We start from the raw sequence: 21,598 nt of genomic DNA, 5'->3' as shown, positions 1-21,598 counted from the left end.
GTACCTCCAACACTCTTTCAGGCTTGATTTCTCGCCTTAAACTCCTAAGCTTGAAAGAATGCACTCATAACTTCCCTTCAAAACTGACCTCCTTTCCTGTCTTCTGTGTTTTCCAATTAAATTAATATTTCAGATTGAACTGGAAGCTGTTTAATGTTTGACATCACACTTATTCACCAGTAGATCCCAGAGACTATTATAATATCTGGCAGACAGTTACTGGGCAATATTTATTGTAATAAAGTATAATACAGTAGTTATTATGTTTTGTCAGAAGCCTCAGTGAATATTATATTTATATAATATAATATGCATACTCTTTCTCACTATTCCTTATTTCCTGCTACTAAGCTTCCCCCAGGCAAGCTGACCTTGCTGTAGTGTTTTGATTTAGCTTGTGTTGTTACCCTTGTTCTCCACATTTGAAATACCTTCACCAACTTAATTTTCAAGAACACTCAGGTCTTTGCCAACTCAAAGTCACAAGGGTCTTCATTTCTAAGTTGAACTTCAGTAGAACCAATGATATATATCAGCCTTTTCACTTCTATTTCAATAGAATGAGTTAACCAATTCAACAAACATTTATTGACGACTAGCCTAAACAATGTGATTATATCAGTGAATCAGAGATCTATGGTTCTTTCTAGAGGAGGGTAGGACAAGAAATGAGAAAAACCAAACCACCTCAGTGTGGTAAATGTTGGTAGGAGAGGAACAGGGGCTACGGGCACACAGAGGTGGGTTGCCTATCTTGAGTGTCAGAGAAGGCTGACTGGAGGTCCTAATATCCAATCTGAGACCTGGAAGATGAAAGTGACCCAGGATAAAAAGGAGGAATTGGGGAGAGAACATCCTGCAGAGGGAAAAATGCATTAAAAGACCCACAGTTTGAGAAAATGAAAATAATTCAGGGGAAAGCAACAAATAGTCTTTAGCAAAATACTAGCTCCAAGAGAAGAAACTAACTTTTGTACTCACCAATGTACACTTAGTCCCTGGACTGAACCTAAGAAATAGTTTGGGATAAATGAATGACTGGGGACAGGAAGACACTTTCTCCACTGAATTAGGAGGGAAGACAAAAGGATGACACAGATAAAGGTTAGGATAATAGGTTTAATGTCAGGACACTAAAGGAGCTCTCATCTTCAATTTACTCTGATAACAAGAAATTATGCTTGTTTGAAATTAAGCCAAGAATGAGGGAATTAGTGAGGTTAGAGATTTGAAGAAAGTGCAGAAGTTTGAAAGAGCTATTATAGAAAATAGAAGGGATAATTGATTAGATAAATTCAGAAAAATTGTAAGGAATTGTTGATTGTCTAATTAATGACTACGAATTAATGATTGCACTATTCTGATATGTATTTTTTTTTCCTTTAGCAATTGTCTGGGTATAAGCATAGAAAGTGTAAGTAGTTAGATTAAGTAACTTTATAAAATAATCTTTTTGTGCTTTGATTTTCTCCAACTAAATTATATGATCCTAGAAAGCAGGAGTTGCATAAAATAGACCATATTTAGCATGGCACTCGCATATAGTAATTTCTCAATAAATAGTTTAATGATTGAATTGTTAAAAGACCAAATGACCATATGACATAGGTATTATTTTAAATTTAAAGCATATCACATTAACAGAGATGTGTACACTTCAGCTGAGTACTTTACTCAATAAAAAAAATGCACCAAAATAACTCATAGTGAATATTTTTAATGTGCCAATAACTATGTTGAATGCCTAAGAATTAATGGAGAGTACATCAGTGTCTATTTTGTTTAAAGGAACAATAGAAAAATATAAAAATATTTACTCTGTTAACTCCAAGAATGATCAACATAACTTGCTTTCATCCTTATAAATGAAATACCAGTTCCAATCATAGTTGACTGCTCATGGGGCCATATGACAGAATGTAATTAGATGCTTTCTTACTGTTTTACAGTCTGTTTTATTGTACTTGAAATGGAATATCTTCCATGCTTTCAGCATTGAAATATAACCTAAGTGATAGACACTGCCTCTACCTGTCAACTGCATCTGTCTGTGTGGTTTTCCCAGGTCAATTCTAGCTGCCAGTGCAAACCAAGGTCATTAACATTCACCTCTGAATAAAAGCCATCAAAGTAAACGATGATTTAAAAGATGTAAAAATTATCTCACATGTTGAAGATTGATGGGAATGTCCTAGCTGGCAGGGTTGTTGCTGGGGAAAGCAGACTGGAAAACATGAAGGGTTAATTGAATAGGTCTCTGCAAAGTCTTTCCTAATCCCCACCCTTTTAAATTTAAAGTAATCTCTCTCCATGACCACATAGAATGCTATCTTCTAATGACACATCATTTTCTACATTTAATTATAGTTATTTAAAGGAAGTTTTGATATTTAGAACAGGTAATAGCTGGTGTAGTATGGACACCAACTAACCAGAAAAGGTACCTGCCATAAACAATTGCTATGGTATGTACCATCTAACTGCCAGCTGTGCCGTAAAAAAATTTCATCCCCCCCTCTATGCTGACAGTTATCATTTTGAAGGTAGAGGGAATAATAATGCTTTTACCTATGTTCTCCAGGCATGTTATAAATGAAGTAGATATTTCAAAATTAATTTTTAAAATCAATTAATGAATTAAAGATCACTGAATACTTTTTTTCATGAGCATGCCTTAATTGTGCAGGGAAAGGGTTCAGGTTAGTAAAATAAAGTGGTAGGTTATTTCATTCATTCACTAAAAACACTCAGTTCTACTCGCTATTAGTTTTCTAGGGCTGCCAGAACAAAGTGCCACAAACTGGAATCCTTAACAGAAATTTTTCGTCTGAGAATTCTGAAGATCAGAAGTGCAGATCAAGGCATCAGCAGGGGCAATTCCTTCTGAGGACTGTGGAGGAAAATCTGCTTCCTGTCTCTCTCCTAGTTTATGGTGGATTGCTGGCCATCTTTGGAATTCCTTGGGTTATAGGAATATGCCCCCCCCCCCCAAATTCTGCCTTCATCTTCACATGATGTCCCCTGTGTGTGTGTGATCCTGTGTCCAACTTTCCTCTTTTTATAAGGATACCAGTCGTATCAGATTAGGGCCCACCATAATGACCTCATTCTAACTTGATCATCAGCAAAAACCCTATTTTCAGTTAAGAATATATATACACAGGTACTATGATTTAAGAATTCAAAATATTTTGAGAGGACTCAATTCAATACATGACATCAGCACTGGGAAAGATAAACATGAAGAGGACACAGTTCCTGTCCTCAAGGAGCTCATAAACCAGTGCTTCAGAGGAATGGCAGACAGTAAGGTCAGGGAAAAGTTTTTGGAGACAGTGATAGTGGAGCTGAGTCCTGTTAAATGGCTAGAAGAAGAGAGACAGGGAGAGCAATTCCAAGCAGTAAGAGGAATTCTAGGCATTGAGAGGAATCCTAAGCAGAACTTCTAGAAAAGTATACACAGCCTTGGTCATTACAATCAAAGGAGCCAAGCCAATGGGTTATGAGAAGATAATAAGAAGAGAAGCTAAGTGAAATAGAGGCTCATAAGGTTCCAGAGGTGCTGTGTCAAGAAGTCTGGACACAGGGCTCCTGGGTGGCTCAGTTGGTTAAGCGTCCGACTTCAGCTCAGGTCACGATCTCGCGATCTGCGAGTTCGAGCCCCGCATCGGGCACTGGGCTGATGGCTCAGAGCCTGGAGCCTGCTTCCGATTCTGTGTCTCCCTCTCTCTCTGCCCCTCCCCCGTTCATGCTGTGTCTCTCTCTGTCTCAAAAATAAATAAACGTTAAAAAAAAATAAAAAAATAAAGAAGTCTGGACACTGTATTAGAGGCAATGGAAAGCCTTTAAAGAGTTTTAAGGAGGGGAACGACATGACCAGGTTTGATCTCTTAATTGTCCTCATTAGTGGTGGCTGTTGTTTGAAAATAAATTAAATTGTAATCTGTGTGGTCAAGACGATGTTATATTTTTTATAATAAAGCATAATTTACTTCTTTCTCACATTTTGGTGTTTTGTTCTTCACTATATTCAGTTATCACTCATTAAAACACATTTTGGAGAAACTTTTTTTTCTCAATCCTATGTTTATGATCTAGTTTGAAACATATTAGCTTTTTCTGGTCCCCCCTCCCCGTTCCTTCTTTGTCACAGCCTATTCATAAAGCTAAACTTTGAAATTTAAAAATATAACATCCACAGGCAGTTGTAATCTGTTAAGAATCTAAACAGTTAACCCTAAATTCAGAAATTCATTTATCAGCATATTGTAATTCATCAGTTTCAAATGGGCATTTTCAGCAGATATCTGGTCTCAGTGTTTCATTTGATTATCCTTATGGGTCTCTTTGCAAAGGAGATAATTGGAAAATCTAGATTCAGCTTGGGTCCTATGAAAGAGTGAGAATTACGTAATTGAAATAATTACACAAGTACCTCTTTTTGCAAGGACATTTTACTCACCATCAAACAATGACGAACTTACTATCGGACAGATTTATAAAGTGGTTCACCAATATTTCCAGAATTTATTGTATGATTTCAGACATGCCAAAGAAAATGTTTGGAACCACTGAGTAACAGAGATTCCCTTATTACATTACCTATGACAAGTGCTAATGTCTTCAATTGTACAACAACTGAAGTAACATAACTTTGCCATAAAATCTGTTTAATTAAAGATGAAATATATTTTATATCAAGTCCTCTGATCTTTATAAAAATCTATTCTATGTTACATAACTAGTTGCACAAAACATGCAGCATGTGCCTTTGGCTTTAATCTTATACTTTCATCCAAGTAGGTTTAATTTTCACAAAGATATACTGTTATATATTTGCATCTTTTTAAGGATTAACAATGCTGAGAGAGAAGAACAAAGCAGGAGGCATCACACTTCCTGATTTCAAGCTATACTATATAGCTGTAGTAACCAAAACAGTATGGTATTGGCATTAAAACAGACAAATAGGTTAGTGGATCAGAATCGAAATACTAGAGGTAAATCCAAGCATTGTCACCTAATGCTTGACAAGTGAGTCAAGAATACTTAATGGAGAAAAGACAGTCTAATAAATGGTGCTGGAAAAAATATGGATATTCACATTAAAAAGAATGAAACTTTTGACCATTATCTTATACCACTCACAAAATTTATTTTGAAATTGACTAAAGGCTTAAAAGTAAGACTTGAAACCATGAACTCCTAGAAGAAAGCATAGGGAAAAAAGTTTCTTGACTTGTGTCTTGACAATAATTTTTTGGAGGTGACACTTAAAGCACAGACAACAAATTAAAAAATAAAAAGGTGAGACCATATCAAACTAAAAAGTTTTTTCACAAAAAGAAACAATCAAGAAAGTGAAAAGACAATGTATAGAATGGGAAAAAAAATATTTGCGAACTATATATCTGATAAGGGGTTGATATCCAAAATATATAAAAATCTCAGAAAACTCAAAAGAGAAAAAAAACACACAAACAAATGGGTAAAAGACTTGAATAGTTATTTTTCCAAAGAAGATATACAAATGACCAAAAGATACATGTAAAGATGCTCAACATCACTGGTCATTAGGGAAATGCAAACCAAAACCACAATGAGATATCATCTCACACCTTTTAGAATGGCCATCACCAAAAGATAAGAGATAACAAATGCTGGCAAGGATGTGCACTCTTGGTGGGATTGTATATCAGTATAGCCACTATGAAAAATAGTATTGAGAATCCTCAAAAAAAAAAAAAAAGAAATACTGTATGGTCCAGTAATTCCACTTCTGGGAATATATCATAAAAACAACACTAACTCAGGGTGTTTGGGTGGCTCAGTCAGTTCAGCATCTGACTCGTGATTTCGGATCAGGTCATGACTCATGGTTTGTGGATTCAAGCCCTGCATCGAGCTCTGCACTGGTAGAGTGAATTGCAATTCTCTCACTCCCTCTCTCTCTGCCCCTTCCCTGCTCTCTCTCTCTCTCTCTCAAAATAAATAAACTTTAAAAAGAAGACAAACACTAACTCAAAATGTAGTTCCCACCCCCATGTTCATAGCATCATTATTTACAATAGCTAAGACATGGAAATAATCTAAGTGTCTATTGATGATGAATGGATAAAGAAGTTGCTTTACACACACACACACACACACACACACACACACACACACACACTGGAATATTATCACAGCCATGAAATATTATTCATCCATGAAAAATAATGAAATCTGTTATTTGCAACAACATGGATGAATCTTAAGAATATTATGCTAAGTGAAATAAATTAAAGAAAAATACTTTATTATCTCACTTTTATGTGAAATCTAAAAAAAAAACATTAAAAAAACACATAGAGAAAGAGATCAGATTTATGGTTACTAGAGGCAGGGGAGTTTCTGGAGGTGGGCTTGGAGGAAGGTAGTCAAAAGATACAAACTTCCAATTATAAGGTAAATAAGTACTGATGAAATTTACATCACAATGATTATAGTTAACACTGCAGTATCATATATAGGAAAACTCATAAAACAGTAAATCCTGGGGCACCTGGGTGGCTCAGTTGGTTAAGCGTTTGACTCTTGGTTTAGGCTAAGGTCATGATCTCATGGTTCATGGGTTCAAGTCCCACATCGAGCTCTGGGCTGGCAGTGTGCAGTCTGCTTGGGATTCTCTTTATCTCCCTCTCTCTGCCCCTCCTCCCTCGCTCATGTACATGTACATGCATGCACTCTCAAAATAAATAAATAAACTTAAAAAAAAAGAGAGTAAACCTAAGAGTTTTCACTACAAGGGAAAATAAGTTTTGTTTTGTTTTTGTTTTTATTGTATCTAAATACGATGATAAGTGTTAACTAAACATATTCCAGTAATCACTTCACAATATGTGTAGGTCAAACCACTATGCTGCAAACCTTAAATTTTTACAGTGATGTATGTCAACACCATCCCAATAAAACTAGAAAAAAAGAAATGCCATGATAAAACAGCAAATGGATTTTTGGGAAGAATTCACTTACTTTCATCAGGTCTGTTTCCTAATATGTAAGATTGATATAATAATATATGCCATGGATACTGTGTGGTATAGTAGAAAGATTACTGGCACAAACTTTGGTTCTACCATTTAAAAGCTGTATGACTTTGTAACAAGTTGTTAAGTTACTCTCAGCATCAGTTTTATCAGGGCGATAATAGTTATCTCATAGTATTATAATGAAAATTAATTATAATGTACAAGAAAAAACCACACAGTGTAAGTATTAGTATTCAAAGAATATCAATTCCCTTTCCCTCTCAAAATTGTAATGAGAGTCAAATGTGATTATATTTTTTTAAAAACTGTAAATCACATATGCTTATAGAGACTTTATGTATTATTAATGTATAAAGAATAAAATACTAAAATATAAAATTAGCTATCAGACACAAAGCTATGAGATCATCTGTCACATCAATGTGTATTTTATTTTAAAAACTCTCTTAAAATACTGTCATTCACCATGAGAATTGGGTTTACCCATGGAAGAAAATGAAGTTACAGATCTGGGTTCTAATACTTTGCTCTTACATTATATTCTTAGTGAATCCTGTCCAGTTACTCTACACCTGGGTAAGTTGGAGTTCTTTAACTTTATCAGGATTCCACAAATACATAATGTGAAATTTAATTAATAATGTCTGTACGTTTGGAACTGTGCTGGAATTGGCAGAAAAATTCCAAAGGTAAAGAAACTATAAATATATCTCAATGACTGACACAACTAACTCATAACTTTTAAAGTTATAGGTTCATGCTATCTGAGGCAGCTGTGGGCAGATGGAGATTTAATAAGGGTTTGGCTTAATCACTGCTCTAGAACAGCCTTCACTCTCAAAAGGATCATCAAATACTTTTTATAAGTGTATTGGAGAAAATTAGAGAAATAGCAACTTAATAATAACTATGGTATAATCAATAATGTGATCAGAGCTTTCTGTGTGTGTGTGTGTGTGTGTGTGTGTGTGTGTGTGTGTGTGTGTGTAAGAGCTTTAACTTTTTTAAGACAAATGGAAGAGAAAAAAAAAAGTAGGCAAATCAAATCAGGTGAAATCAGACCATACTATAAAAAATAAATTGTATGCTGGTTCTTTCTTCCAGCATTAAGTTTAAACTCTGCGTCGGGGCACACTAATACAGATCTAAGAGGGATGGGGATCGTTTAAAACCTAGGATGAAAAGGGTGCTGCTGAGGTGGATCACTGTTTTTGTATTGAGCCTCATCTATTGGTCCTGTCTCCATTCAGAGTTCTGCCCACAGAGGGAATCAAATAGACATTACCCAAATTACCTCTCTTCATAATGCTTTTTCACTAGAAAATATTAGGCACTCAATAAATATTTGTTGACTGAATAAACAAACAGAACAGGGTTGTTAATTTCTTATTGAACAAATTGCCTTAAAAGATTTCAGATTCTTATACTCCTTAACTATAGTTTGTTATGACCTACTCCACGTTAATGGGAAATGTACTACATCCTATTGGCTCTGACTTGGGGATTTTGAAGTAAACTATGCATAGAAAATCAGAAATGTTAAGATGCAAGCACTTGTCAAGATTTTGGAAAGTATGCCCATTTACATCATGGTGATTCTTCATTTTATTTCAACCTCTCCTTCTACCTTTGCCATGATATTTTGGCATTAAAGATGCAAAACAAAAACCAAAAAACATTATCTACAAGCAATGATTCTAGAGGTGAAAGTATATATGTATGTATATCCATAAAAATGCTAACTCAAGCTCCTAAATCTCCCATCCTAAAATGAGCACACTGGGGGCTTCCAATTCTATTATTTGTATAGTATATTTTTCTTTTTAACCTATTCTTCAATTTTTGGGCTGTATAACTTGAAGGACTGATTTAGCAAGGGAAAGCTAAGCTGCCTGTTAGTTTCAAGTGTGAGTTTCACTTGATTCCAAAGAGGTCAACAGAGAACAACTAAAGTGGATGATCTTTTGGTAGGAGAAAAGTTAGTGGTGCTATCCAGATGAACACCAAATAGTCCAGAGTTTCTGGAGGTTTTCCTTCAGCAAATGAATGTTAAATGACATAAATCTGTGAGGAACAATAATATTTCTATTTATTATTTACTATATGCCAGGCACTATGGTAAACATATTTTATATATTATGCCTCATTTCATTTAACCTCATTATTTAAAAAAAAGAATGAAGCAGGTATATCACTGTGCAAGCAAGAAAATAAAGATTAAAGAGGTTATATAATTTTCTCAATTTCAGCAATTTAAAAACCAACGGGCCAGGACATGAACTCAAGATTGTCTGGCAGCAAAGTCTTTGCTTTTTTTTTTTTTTTTTGAACTTTTTTTAAAACATAATTTATTGTCAAATTGTCTTACATACAGCACCCAGTGCTCATCCCAACAAGTGCCCTCCTCCATGCTCATCATCCACTTTCACCTTTCCCCCAACCCCATCAACCCTCAGTTTGTTCTTTGTTTTTAAGAGTCTCTTAGGGTTTGCCTCACTGCACCACCACGCACCACCCCCGGTTGTAACTATTTTTTCCCTCTTCCCTTCCCCCATGGTATTCTGTTAAGTTTCTCAAGAGCCACATATGAGTGAAAACATATGATATCTGTCTTTCTCTGACTGATTTATTTCACTTAGCATAATACCCTCCAGTTCCATCCATGTTGCTGCAAATGGCATGATTTTACTCTTTCTTATTGCCAAGTAGTATTCCATTGTGTATATAAACCACAGTTTCTTTATCCATTTATCAGTTGATGGACATTTAGGCTCTTTCCATAATTTGGCTATTGTTGAGAGTGCTGCTATAAACATTGGGGCACATGTAACCCCTGTGAATCAGCACTCCTGTATCCCGTGGGTAAATTCCTAGCAGGGCTATTGCTGGATCATAGGGAGTTCTATTTTTAATTTTTTGAGGAACCTCCACATTGTTTTCCAGAGCAGATGTACCAGTTTGTATTCCCACCAACAGTGCAAGAAGGTTCCCATTTCTCCACATCCTCACCAGCATCTATAGTTTCCTATTTGTTCATTTTAGACACTCTGACAGGCGTGAGGTGGTATCTCAGTGTGGCTATGATTTGTATTTCCCTGACGAGGAGAGATGTTGAGCATCATTTTATGTGTCTGTTAGCCATCTGGATATCTTCTTTGGAAAAGTGTCTTTTCATGTCTTCTGCCCATTTCTTCAATGGTTTATTTGTTTTTTTGGGTGTGGGGTTTGGTGAGTTCTTTATAGATTTTGGATACTAGCCCTTTGTCTGATATGTCATTTACAAATACCTTTTCCCATTCCATTGGTTGCCTTTTAGTTTTGTTGATTATTTCCTTTGCAGTGCAGAGGCTGTTTAGCTTGATGAGGTCCCAATAGTTCATTTTTGGTTTTAATTCCCTTGCCATTGGAGATGTGTTGTGTAGGAAATTGCTGTGGCTAAAGTCAAAGAAATTAGCACCTTCTTTCCTCTCTAGGGTTTTGATGGCTTCCTATCTCACATTTAGGTCTTTCATCCATTTTGAGATTATTTTTGTGTACGGTGTAAGAAAGTGGTCTAATTTCATTCTTCTACATGTTTCTGTCCAGTTCTCCCAGCACCATTTGCTGAAGAGACTGCCTTTTTCCCACTGGATACTCTTTCCTGTTTTGTCAAAGATTAGTTGGCCATACATTTGTGGGTCCAATTCTAGGTTCTCTAGTCTATTCCATTGGTCCATGTGTCGATTTTTGTGCCAATATCATACTGTCTTGATGGCCAAATTCCTAAACCCACATACTACCAAAAGTCAAACTGGAAGAAAGAGAAAAATTGAGCAGACACATAACTAGTAAATAAATTGCATCAGTTATCAAAAATCTCCCAACAAATAAAAGTCCTGGACCAGATGGTTTCTCTGGAGAATTCTACCAGACATTTAAAGCAGAGTTAATACCTATTCTTCTCAAGCTGTTACAAAAAAATAGAAATGGAAAGAAAATTTCCAGACTCATTCTATAAAGCCAGCATTACTTTGATTCCCAAACCAGACAGAGACCCCACAAAAAAGAACTACAGGCCAATATTCCTGAGGAATATGGATGTAAAAATTCTCAACAAGATACTAGAAAATTGAATTCAACAACATATGAAAAGAATTATTCACTATGATCAAGTGGGATTCATTCCTGGGCTGCAGGGCTGGTTCAATACTTGCAAATCAATCAATATGACACATCACATTAACAAAAGAAAGGATAAGAACTATATGATCCTGTCAATAGATGCAGAAAAAAGCATTTGACAAAATACAGCATCGTTTCTTAATAAAAACCCTCAAGAAAGTCGGGATAGAAGGGACATACTTAAACCTCATAAAAGACATATATGAAAAGCCCACAGCTAATATTATCCTCAATGGGGAAACACTGAGAGCTTTGCCCTTGAGATCAGGAACACGACAGGGATGTTCACTCTCACCACTGTTGTTTAACAGTGTTGGAAGCCTTTGCTTTTAACTACTGTTCAGTTCTGCCTCCCTGTCTGTGTGTTGAGTTCCGGTTTGGCAAACTGTAGAGCATTCTACAAATGCACACTACCCTTAGCAGTAGTAGCACTAAAAACAAGTTAAAAAAATTTTTAGGAAAAGAAATCTAAACAGGAAGGGATGAAAGTACTAATGTTTATCATATTGGACATTAGCTAGAACTCAGCTTTAACGGTAATAAATGTTAAATTTTAGACTTATTTGAAGATTTCAATGACATCAATGATTATTACCACTGACACTTATTCCATATGATGACACTGGCGATGTGTACATTTCAATAAAAATAAAAGTTGATGTGCTAGGTGAGTCCTTTCTCCTTTCTTAAATATTGTAGCAAATGAACTATGCCAACCTAAATTTCAAGTAGTTTCTTTATTTTTTAATTTGACATGAATTACTACAAAATGAGAGAAATCAAAACACCTACCATTGAGTGTAAACACTTTAATGCCATTGTTATCAATTATACGCTTGTGTTTTTGTGCTTAGTGGTTGCTAAAATTGATTCAATCAATTTTAATGTGTAGCTAGGTATACAACTCTTGTGTTACCAAGTCTTATACTTGAACACATTAAAGATAGACTTTAAATGCCAAGTAATTACATTCCTGTATTTCAAATTATTGCTAATCATAAAACTATATAATCTTTCTGTTTGTCTCATAAATTATATTCTTTCACTATTTTCCTTTGAGAAGCATGGAAAGTCTTTATGATCACTATAGAAAATTAAAAAAAATAGATGAGTAGGGTGAACTTAAAAGTGTTTCATTTTGGTAATATTTTTTAAAATATACATTTAGAGAATACAGGAAGCCAATTAAACAAAACAACTTTGACTCTTCTGCTCTGAAGGTATACCTTTTGAGGAGATTCTTCATTGCATTTAGTATTTTTAGCCACGTGAATCAGTAATACCTCAGGGAACTTCCCAGGGTTAGGTCGAGGCATGGCATATAAGGATGAAAACAATTTGAATCCACACTTTTGAGAGTGAAGAAAACCCTCAGTCCCTCAGTGACAGCACAGCCCACTGCAAATGAGGCAATGACTATTGTCAAATACATCTGGACATGTTCTATGAAGGCAAGAGTAGTTAATATATTCAAATTTTGGCATTAAAAAATACTTCCAACCATTAGTGTTAATATTTTCTTATTATCAAAAAGTGCATATCCATAGCACATGTTTTAATAAAAAAATAAGTAAAATATAACATATATTGTATTTTCACCAAATGACTCAATTAATTGGATTTTGAAGCAGTAATTTGCTAGATTGAGCTTATTCTTTATCCTAATTAAAATCTAAGGAAAAGATATTTTCTGCAAGACTTATAAATATAGGAAACAACTAAACACATTGTCTAGCTTTTAAATGAACAGTTCTCTTACTTTTCATGGCTAACAAAATCTGCTAAGGGCATATTTTGAAGGTGATCAATTTGCATCCAAGAATAAATAAGCTCCCCAACATAGTAGTTGCCATGAAACAATTTAGTTATTCTTTGTCCTCATCCATCTGCAGATATCCTCACATATTCCAGGCCATTGTGCAATAGCTGTAAGATAGCAGAAACACAGACTCTTTTGTCACAGAACAGTAAGGAATCAGGTAGTCAAGCTACTCTTAGGTTCCTGTTCACTCTGGAAAACTTGATGAGACTTCCAGTATCCATGACCTTGACTGCTGCTGATTCATTCAATGGCTGCAGTTTGTGGCATTTATATATTGCATGTAGGAATTAGTAAAGTTAAAATTACTCTCGGCAGTACAGTTCATGTGAAGAAAGGGAAAGAAAGCAGAATAAGTCAGAAAAATTCAACAAAAAGGAAATTGACAGCTCTTGCTTCATTTGGCCCCTTGATCTATACAATCAAAGAATATTAAAAAAAAAAAAAAGGTTAGAGAGGGAGGGAACCAAAACATAAGAGACTCTTACAAACTGAGAACAAACTGAGGGTTGATGGGGGGTGGGAGGGAGGGGAGGGTGGGTGATGGGTATTGAGGAGGGCATCTGTTGGGATGAGTACTGGGTGTTGCATGGAAACCAATGTGACAATAAATGTCATATTTAAAAAAAAAACAAAATAAAAAAAAAGAATATTATCATTGGAAAGGACCCTGAGTTAATCTAATCAAATCCCACTCTAGGTCCATGCCTATGGTCATTTAAGCATTTCCTTGAACACTTTGCAACCAAAATGGAATCATTGAATCTTTTTTTATATGTCAATTGAATAGCTATGTTATTACAGTTTCTACCTACTGATCCCAGTTCTGTCTTCTGAGGGGAAAGAGAATAGGTTAGAGCACTTATGAACATGAATGATAGCCCTTCAAATAAGAGGAAAAACTAACTTAGAAGGGATTCCCCAGATCTCTGTTCTACCTCCCCAATTTTTACAGTTTAGTAAACCAAGATCTCTAAAGATGAAGTGATTTTCCAGAGTTACAAAACTTTTTAAATGCAGAACCTGAACTAGAAGTCAGACTTGGTTCTTCAAAACCAGAGGTTTTGAAGCCAGCCATCATAGCCATCCTTTTTCATCTTTGTTTTAATTTCAGCAAATCCAGATTCTTCTAATTTTTTTTCATGGGGCATGGCTGCTAGACTTCAATCTATTCTGGACATCTCCTAGTACCTGCTCTGGGTTGGAAAGGATACGCAGAGGACAAGTATTTAATATTGCAGGATTCAGAGTCTGGAATGGAAGATAATTAATTACAACATGAGGTATGAAATAAAAATCTAAGAAGTATATCTAAATTTCTATAGGGAACATGGATGTCAGAGTGATTGCCGATGTTACCAAAGTGTTATTTCAGTAAATGGAACTAATCTAACCTCTTCAACAGCAGCAATAGTATAGAAGTCTCCTTCCTTTAGTTAATGACTTGCTGAGTTAATCAAAAACTCATCATTGTCTTGACCAGGCCAGAGAAAGCTAGATATATATGGCTAGGAAGCTACTTTTGAGTATATCTTCACTGTGCTCCTCAAACAAATGGAGCTGTCTACTTACCAAGTGGCGCTGTATACCTGTTTAGTAGACTGTGTATTTAACAAAATTCATCTGATTTTGTTACCAAGCCCATTTAGTCTGAAAGAATTGTTTCTATAAAATGTAAGGTGAATGTTTTAGAAAGACTTTTTAAAAGTATATATATTTTTATTTTATTTTTTTAAAAATTTTTTAACGTTTATTTATTTTTGAGACAGAGAGAGACAGAGCATGAACAGGGGAGGGGCAGAGAGGGGGGGAGACACAGAATCTGAAACAGGCTCCAGGCTCTGAGCGGTCAGCACAGAGCCCGATGCGGGGCTCGAACTCACGGACCGTGAGATCATGACCTGAGCCGAAGTCGGACGCTTAACCGACCAAGCCACCCAGGCACCCCAAAAGTATACATATTTTTAAATGCTATCAAATTAACATGGGCAACTGTGAAGACTGAGAAAAAAATACAAAGTCTAGAAATATTCAGGCACTTAGATTATATCCCTAATGTTTTTGATTATTGGCATATTTTATACATTAAAAATAGCAAGGACCTCTAAAAATGAGGGCAACTTTAAAGAAAAATCAGCAATTTCATATGTATTCATGTTTTAAATGAAAATAAAATGTTTAAAGAATTTTTCAATAATTGGATTGAATAAATTCAAGCAGTATTTTTTTCCCCATTAGATAAGTAGGTTCTTACTGTATACCATGTGTGAGGCATTGTTAGAGAGCTTTGCATACATTATTTTATTTAATTCTTAGGCCAACTATTACTCTAACTTAACAAATTAGGAGTTTTACACATGTTTTATAATATGTTCACATTCCCAAAGCTGATAAATGGGGAAGATGACACTCCAATAAGGTCATGCAAAATACACAATTGTACAATGAATGCACTTTTTCTTCCACTATCCATTGTAAAATCAACCATATTTTTGGGATATGTGAACCCTAATCCTGACACAGTCTTCCTTGTGTTTAATTAATTTTGAGTTGAGAAAGGCCAACATCTTCTGTACCATCTATTTCCATGTTCACAAATGCTATTTCCCATTCTGGAAGCACAGCCATCCCCACCCTTCAACTTCCTCTGTTTGCCCATTTGAATACATCTGCTTTCAGGAATAGCTCTTCATTAATTTTTCCTAAGAAGTTAGTTGTTCTCAAGTAAACTAAATGACATCAATTTCCTTATACTTTTAACTTTTATAGATTAGCATTCAATATTGAATTTCATTCATTTAATCATTCACCTACTTATTCATCTATTTAAGAAATAACTTAGCATCATTCCATGCTCTAGGTACTCAATAAATACTAATTAGACTGATTTTACACAAAATGATCAGAATCAGTGGCTGCCATGGGTCTAGGCATTCATACAATAATTATTGATCACTTAATATGTAAAGCGTATGCCAAGAAGATTATTCAATATGAAAATTCTATTAGTATTATTAATTTAGTTTGCCATATGCCAAACACTGCTCAAAGAACTTTGTGTATATTAACTTTCTAAAAATTGTCACATCACCCTATGAGATAGGTATAATTATTATCCTCATTTTGTTGATGAGGAAATGGCATCAGAGGTCAAGTAAAACATATCCAAAGTCATACAGCAAGAATGCAGTGGAGCCAAGATCCATACTTAAATAATTGAATCTAGAGCCTGGAATCTTACTGATTCTATGCTTACTGATACTATGCTGCCTAAATAAGCAAATGGATTCATAGGGAAACACCATACTCTGAAAACAGACAGGAGGGTATTCCTCAACAGAAGTAATTTTTTCTACTGGGTTCTGAAGGAAAAGGAAGAATTAACTAGGTAAGAGTATTTAGGAGGAGTCCAGGCAAAAAAACCCCCCCCCCCAAAAAAAAACAAAAAACTACTGTATGCAAAGGTCCCAAGGAGAGAAAAAGAGACAGAATGGCACTTAAAAGAAAAAAGTATGTCAACTCAGCATCGTAGATAATTATGATTTCAAATGGGAAGGCACCCACAAATGAATTTAAAAGGAGGGATTTATGGAAGCATAGCTTTCTCAAATACTATTCTATTTGAATAATGCATTAATTTAATATAGCACAGTCTTATCTCCTACAAGTTCACAGATTATAAACAAAGGAAATAAACAGGAACAATTAACTCACCAGGGATTTTAAAGCCATGTTACATATAAATTAAACCAGGCGCAATTAGAAAGAGTTTCTTTAGTATACTTTTAAGTAAAATCCATTTATTTTTCTCTTTTCTAATTATCAGTCTGAGGTCAAATATTTGAAACATGTCTTACATATTATATATCTAATAAAAGTAGAGGTTCTAAATCCATGCCTTGAATAAAAAGAACAGCAAATCTTATAAAGATCTTTCAGTTTTATTTATCCAACTAGGTATTTTAAAATAATGTCAGTGAGGTAACAACCATGACATTATATTTTCTGTAAGAAAGTAACTCTTTAAAATGTTCCTTTAGGTACTGAACAAAGGATACTGCATTCATTCAGTGGTCTCTACCACCTTAAAGAAGAAAATTAATAATAAAGGTAGTAATAACAATAACAACAAAAATAACAAAATTTATTTAATCCTTACTATGTGTTAGGCATGATCCAAACACTGAAGCACCTTACATATTATTTTTTAGTCCTTTAAGAATGCCATTCCATTGGCCTCTGACCTCTATTATTTCTGATGGGAAGTCAGTAGTAATTCTTATCATCATTCTCCTGGTTGTAATGTGGACATAATGCTTTCTCTTGCTGCTTTTATTACTTTATCTTTGGTTTCTTACAACGGCTCTGTGTCCCTGAAATCTGTTGTTGTTATAGTAGTCTATTTTATATGTTTTTATTTATTCTTCTTGGAATTTACTGAGCTTCTGAATCTGTGTGTTGATGTTTCAATTAAATTTGGAAAAAATTTAGCCAATATATATATAATTTTTCCATACTCATTTCTCCTTCCTCTCCTTATGGGACTCCAGTTACACAAATGTTAAACTGCTTAACATTGTTTTACAGGTTACTGAGGCTCTGTTAATACACTGTTTATTTGTCTTTTTTTTCTTTGTTTCAGTTGTGTTTAAATCCACAATTTTATAATACCAATAGTAACAATAAAATGATAATAATACAACTAATTGGTCACCTTTTTCAGGGATCCAATTCATTATCTTGTGAACTGGAGAAATAAAAGGAAAAATCAATCACTTATCCTGCCTGTTATATATGATCTCTATAACTCTGATAGATGAGTGAAAATGGCTCTTATTAAAATAATTCCAGATAATAAATGAAAAAAAATTGATCCAATTCAGTATTACCATTTTTCACCTCTAAAGAAACAACATATTTAAGAATTGAACACCAATAGCTGCTAACATTAAATAAGAATGAAAATTAGTATTACTTGCTCCCTTATAAAAGAGCATACCACCACTTACAGTCTTGCCAAACATGGATTTAACTGTACCTCTGGATTCACCTGCCAATTTGTGGAAACTACAGAGGAGAGAGAGCTATGTTGAACTACATCAAAAGTACAGCAGAGATGTGCAGACAAGGAAACTCCACAAATGACTTGTGTTCTTCAGCAGGTAAAGTATAGGGAAAAGAAAATTATGGGATGGGATTCTATAGATTAGAAGAGACGTAAAAGAGATTTTGATCTAAAAAAATCGCACAGGACTAGAATAAGAATATCTAGGGATGCATAAATACATAAAGAAATGGGTGATAAAACAAAGAAAGGTAGGGACATGATTACTGTAAAAGTCAGGTAGGGGTTACTTTCAGAAAGAGGGAAGGAGCTGTGCTTATAATAGGTGCCCAGAGAGGCCATGCTGGCTGGCAACATTCTATTCTTGTTTCACTTGGTGGTTCTAGCATGTTTGCCTTATAATAATTTTATAGAAATAACTCTGCAAGCTATACATTTACTGTATGTGCTTTTCTGTATCTGTGTCTTATTTCACAATAATATGGTACAAGACACACAATACAGTGTTCACTAGTCTCTGTGCATATGTATTTGTAGAGATCATATACAAGTTAGGAAAGGGTAAGAAAAAAAAGTCTTTTGAAGGGTGACTTTAGTTTGAGCTGGCTGTTTTATTAAAGAAATGTAAAAATTCCTGTTAAGTCAATGTTTTTGATTAGAGAAAACACTGGGGTAGACTTTTAATTTTGTCAAAATAGTCCTCAAGAGTGAACTAGCTGAGAGGATGAAACAAAAAGAGAGGTCCATTTTTCTACAAAATAAGAGATTAGGAATTTTGGAATGTTTCCCTGGTAGGTGTGTCGAGAAAAGATGTAAGAATTTTTTTTTTGAGGGAGGGGGTAATATGGGTTGCATTTTGCACCCCCCCCCTCAAAAGATGTTTAAATCCTAACCCCAGTATCTGTGATCTTATTAGGAAACACAGACTTTGCAGATGATTGTGTTAAGATGGCATCATTAGAGTGTGCTCTAAGCCAACTTAACTGTGTCTTTATAAAAAGGGGACACTGAGACAGACACGCACAGGGAGAACACCATGTGAAGACAAAGGCAGAGAGTGGGGAGGGGTACATCTATAAAGACAATGAACACTAAAATTTACCAGCAAACCACCAGACGTGAGGAGAAAGGCAGGAAATGGACTCTCCCTCACAGCCCTCAGAAGGAAGCAACCTTGCCAACACCTTGATCTTAAACTTGCAGTCTTCAGAACTGTGAGACAATAAATTTCTGTTGTTTAAGTTACCCAGTCTGTGGTATTTGGTTATGGCAGCCCTCGTAAACTAACTGAGAGTAGACTTGGCAAAATTATGACAGTGTTTGGACTAAGTAGAAAGGCACAGGAGAGAAGTTCCTGTGGTTTAGACCACTGAGAAGGCTAGAGGTGGCCAGGATTCAACCTTCAAATGCTTGTGGAGGGTATGGGACTTTTCTCAGCATGCAGGCTGATGGCCTGAATTCTAATGGAATATTAAAGGAAAGGGGGATTCCAGAGGGCAGAGAAGTCTGACATCCAGGCTGTACATATATCTAGGCATATGTTGAAGATGGTGTGTGCATAGGTATTATTTACATTTATTAATATATACATGAGAGACAACTGTATTATACAGAAGAAAAATGTGTACTTATTACTAAAGAAATATATATGTTAATAGAAATATCAAAATAATGTTATAACAGAAATCTATATATTAGTTGACCATATAATAAACTTATTTTTATGTGTATACCTGTGTATATACAAATGTGTATATACTGAGAAAGGGAAAAAAAAACCTCTTAATTCAGAGGCTTCTATCTCTCACAGCTGGAAATAAAACAAGCTGAAAGGCAACTAAAAAGATGAAATCACTGTCAAGGACAGGCACACAAGGAAAGCGGTTTTATTTTTAATGTTTTGAAGTCACAGGAGTTATTTCTGCAACTGTACTGCTTGGCTATTTTTCTTTTTTTCATTTTCAGTACTTGTCTTTCATGCCTTGTGGGCAAGGGCATTTGTATTGCTATCTGCACAGCCCCTCCACAATGTCTCCCATTTCAAAGCTCTCTGAGAACCTTCTCTGAATATAAAGACCATCAATTATAACTATTGCCATTAAATGACTGTGTGGGCAGCTCTGTTGGTTACACCATTTTCAAAGCTTTAACATGCTAGAGCCAATTACAGAGGCAATTAGAGGGGGACTTCTCACTGTGGGTACTACTTCAAGGGCCCCCAATGCCAAGAGAGCTGAGCCTCTGCAATTTCTTCCTAAATCAGTAGTCCTTGGACAGTGTGGGTCCCAAGTCAGCAAATGGTATGGAGAGTCACTTTACAAACAGGATGGGGCACCGTTAAGAGATAGATGCTAAGTCCTAGAACACAAATAATACGAGCTGCCATTGTCTATATGTGCCAGGTATGTACTCGCTACCTCCTTCACGTGTGCTCTTACCTTAACCTAGAAAACTACAGTTTGACACCGGTATTATTATTTTCAATTTACAGAAAATGTAGTTGAGACTCAGGGACTGTCCGTGATTATGGACTTCCACTACCAAGAATCATGTCTAGGAACTGAGCATAGTCTGACATCCCAGCCTGTACTCTTTCCAATTTGCCATGCTGACAAAGCAAAAATGATTGCAGTCCATTATTAGATACAGTCTTTTCTCTCCGAGAGTTCATGTTTCAACCTATTTGTGACATAAGAGCTGACCCTGGTTGTGTTACTGCAGTAGATCTCAAGAGAAAGAGCTGACAGGTTTAGAACTTCCGCCAGTCTGATCCCTAAGCAGCTGCTAATGGGAGGATATTCTTCTCTAAGGCTGTCAGCAGCAACTGCTTATAAGGTCTGAGGCCGTGATAGCACCTGTAGGTGGAACTCCAGGCACAGAAGCCACTGCCATTCCTGTACCTTTGACACCTAGTAAGATCAGTTTGGAGGAATAAATGTTTGGGTAAAAAAAATTACCTATAAATATGTAATTCCATTTTCTTTCTATTTTTTGCTCTTAACTATATACACACGCACTTCTACTGACACATCAGGGCTAGGTAACGTTGAATGGAGGCAAAATTTCAGGTGAAATATACTTTCAAGTTTCATCACTACTGAATCTAGGGATGCTCGTCTCTCGGATAACAGATATTTGTCAGAAATAGCAATACTCACAGGTATATCTTGTTAAAAATACCACGGCATCCTTTTCTCTCATTCCAAACCACCAAAATTAAACAAGCAACCAAAGCAGCCAGTACATCCACTCTTTAGCAACAGAATTAAGTCCCTGTCGTGAAAGATTTGGAGGGGGAACAATACCATAAAACACACCCAAACTCAACAACTCTTAATCTTTTTGACATTAACTCCTGCAAAATATGCTGGGTGAGCAGAACCACAGGAAGGATTGTTGTACACAAAAGCCTTTGAAAAATAACTGGGCTCTCTGCGATAGAAAAAAAGCCCCACTGGGCCAGGCAAATAAAAAGACTCAGCTGCTAGCAGAAGAGCAAAAACCTCCTCTTCATTCTCCTAT

General features: G+C 35.5%; 1 protein-coding gene across 29 annotated transcripts in view; it reads right to left on the bottom strand.

The window, feature by feature from the left end:
* The window catches only part of DLG2 (discs large MAGUK scaffold protein 2), a 2,097,061-nt gene that overhangs the window by 506,368 nt on the left and 1,569,095 nt on the right, over positions 1-21,598 (bottom strand). The window lies entirely within an intron of this gene.

The sequence above is a fragment of the Neofelis nebulosa genome, chromosome 10 (genome assembly GCF_028018385.1).
Source record: "Neofelis nebulosa isolate mNeoNeb1 chromosome 10, mNeoNeb1.pri, whole genome shotgun sequence".
Taxonomy (NCBI): Eukaryota; Metazoa; Chordata; class Mammalia; order Carnivora; family Felidae; genus Neofelis; species Neofelis nebulosa.
Note: the sequence above shows the minus strand (reverse complement) of the source record. Positions and strands in the feature narration are given on the sequence as shown.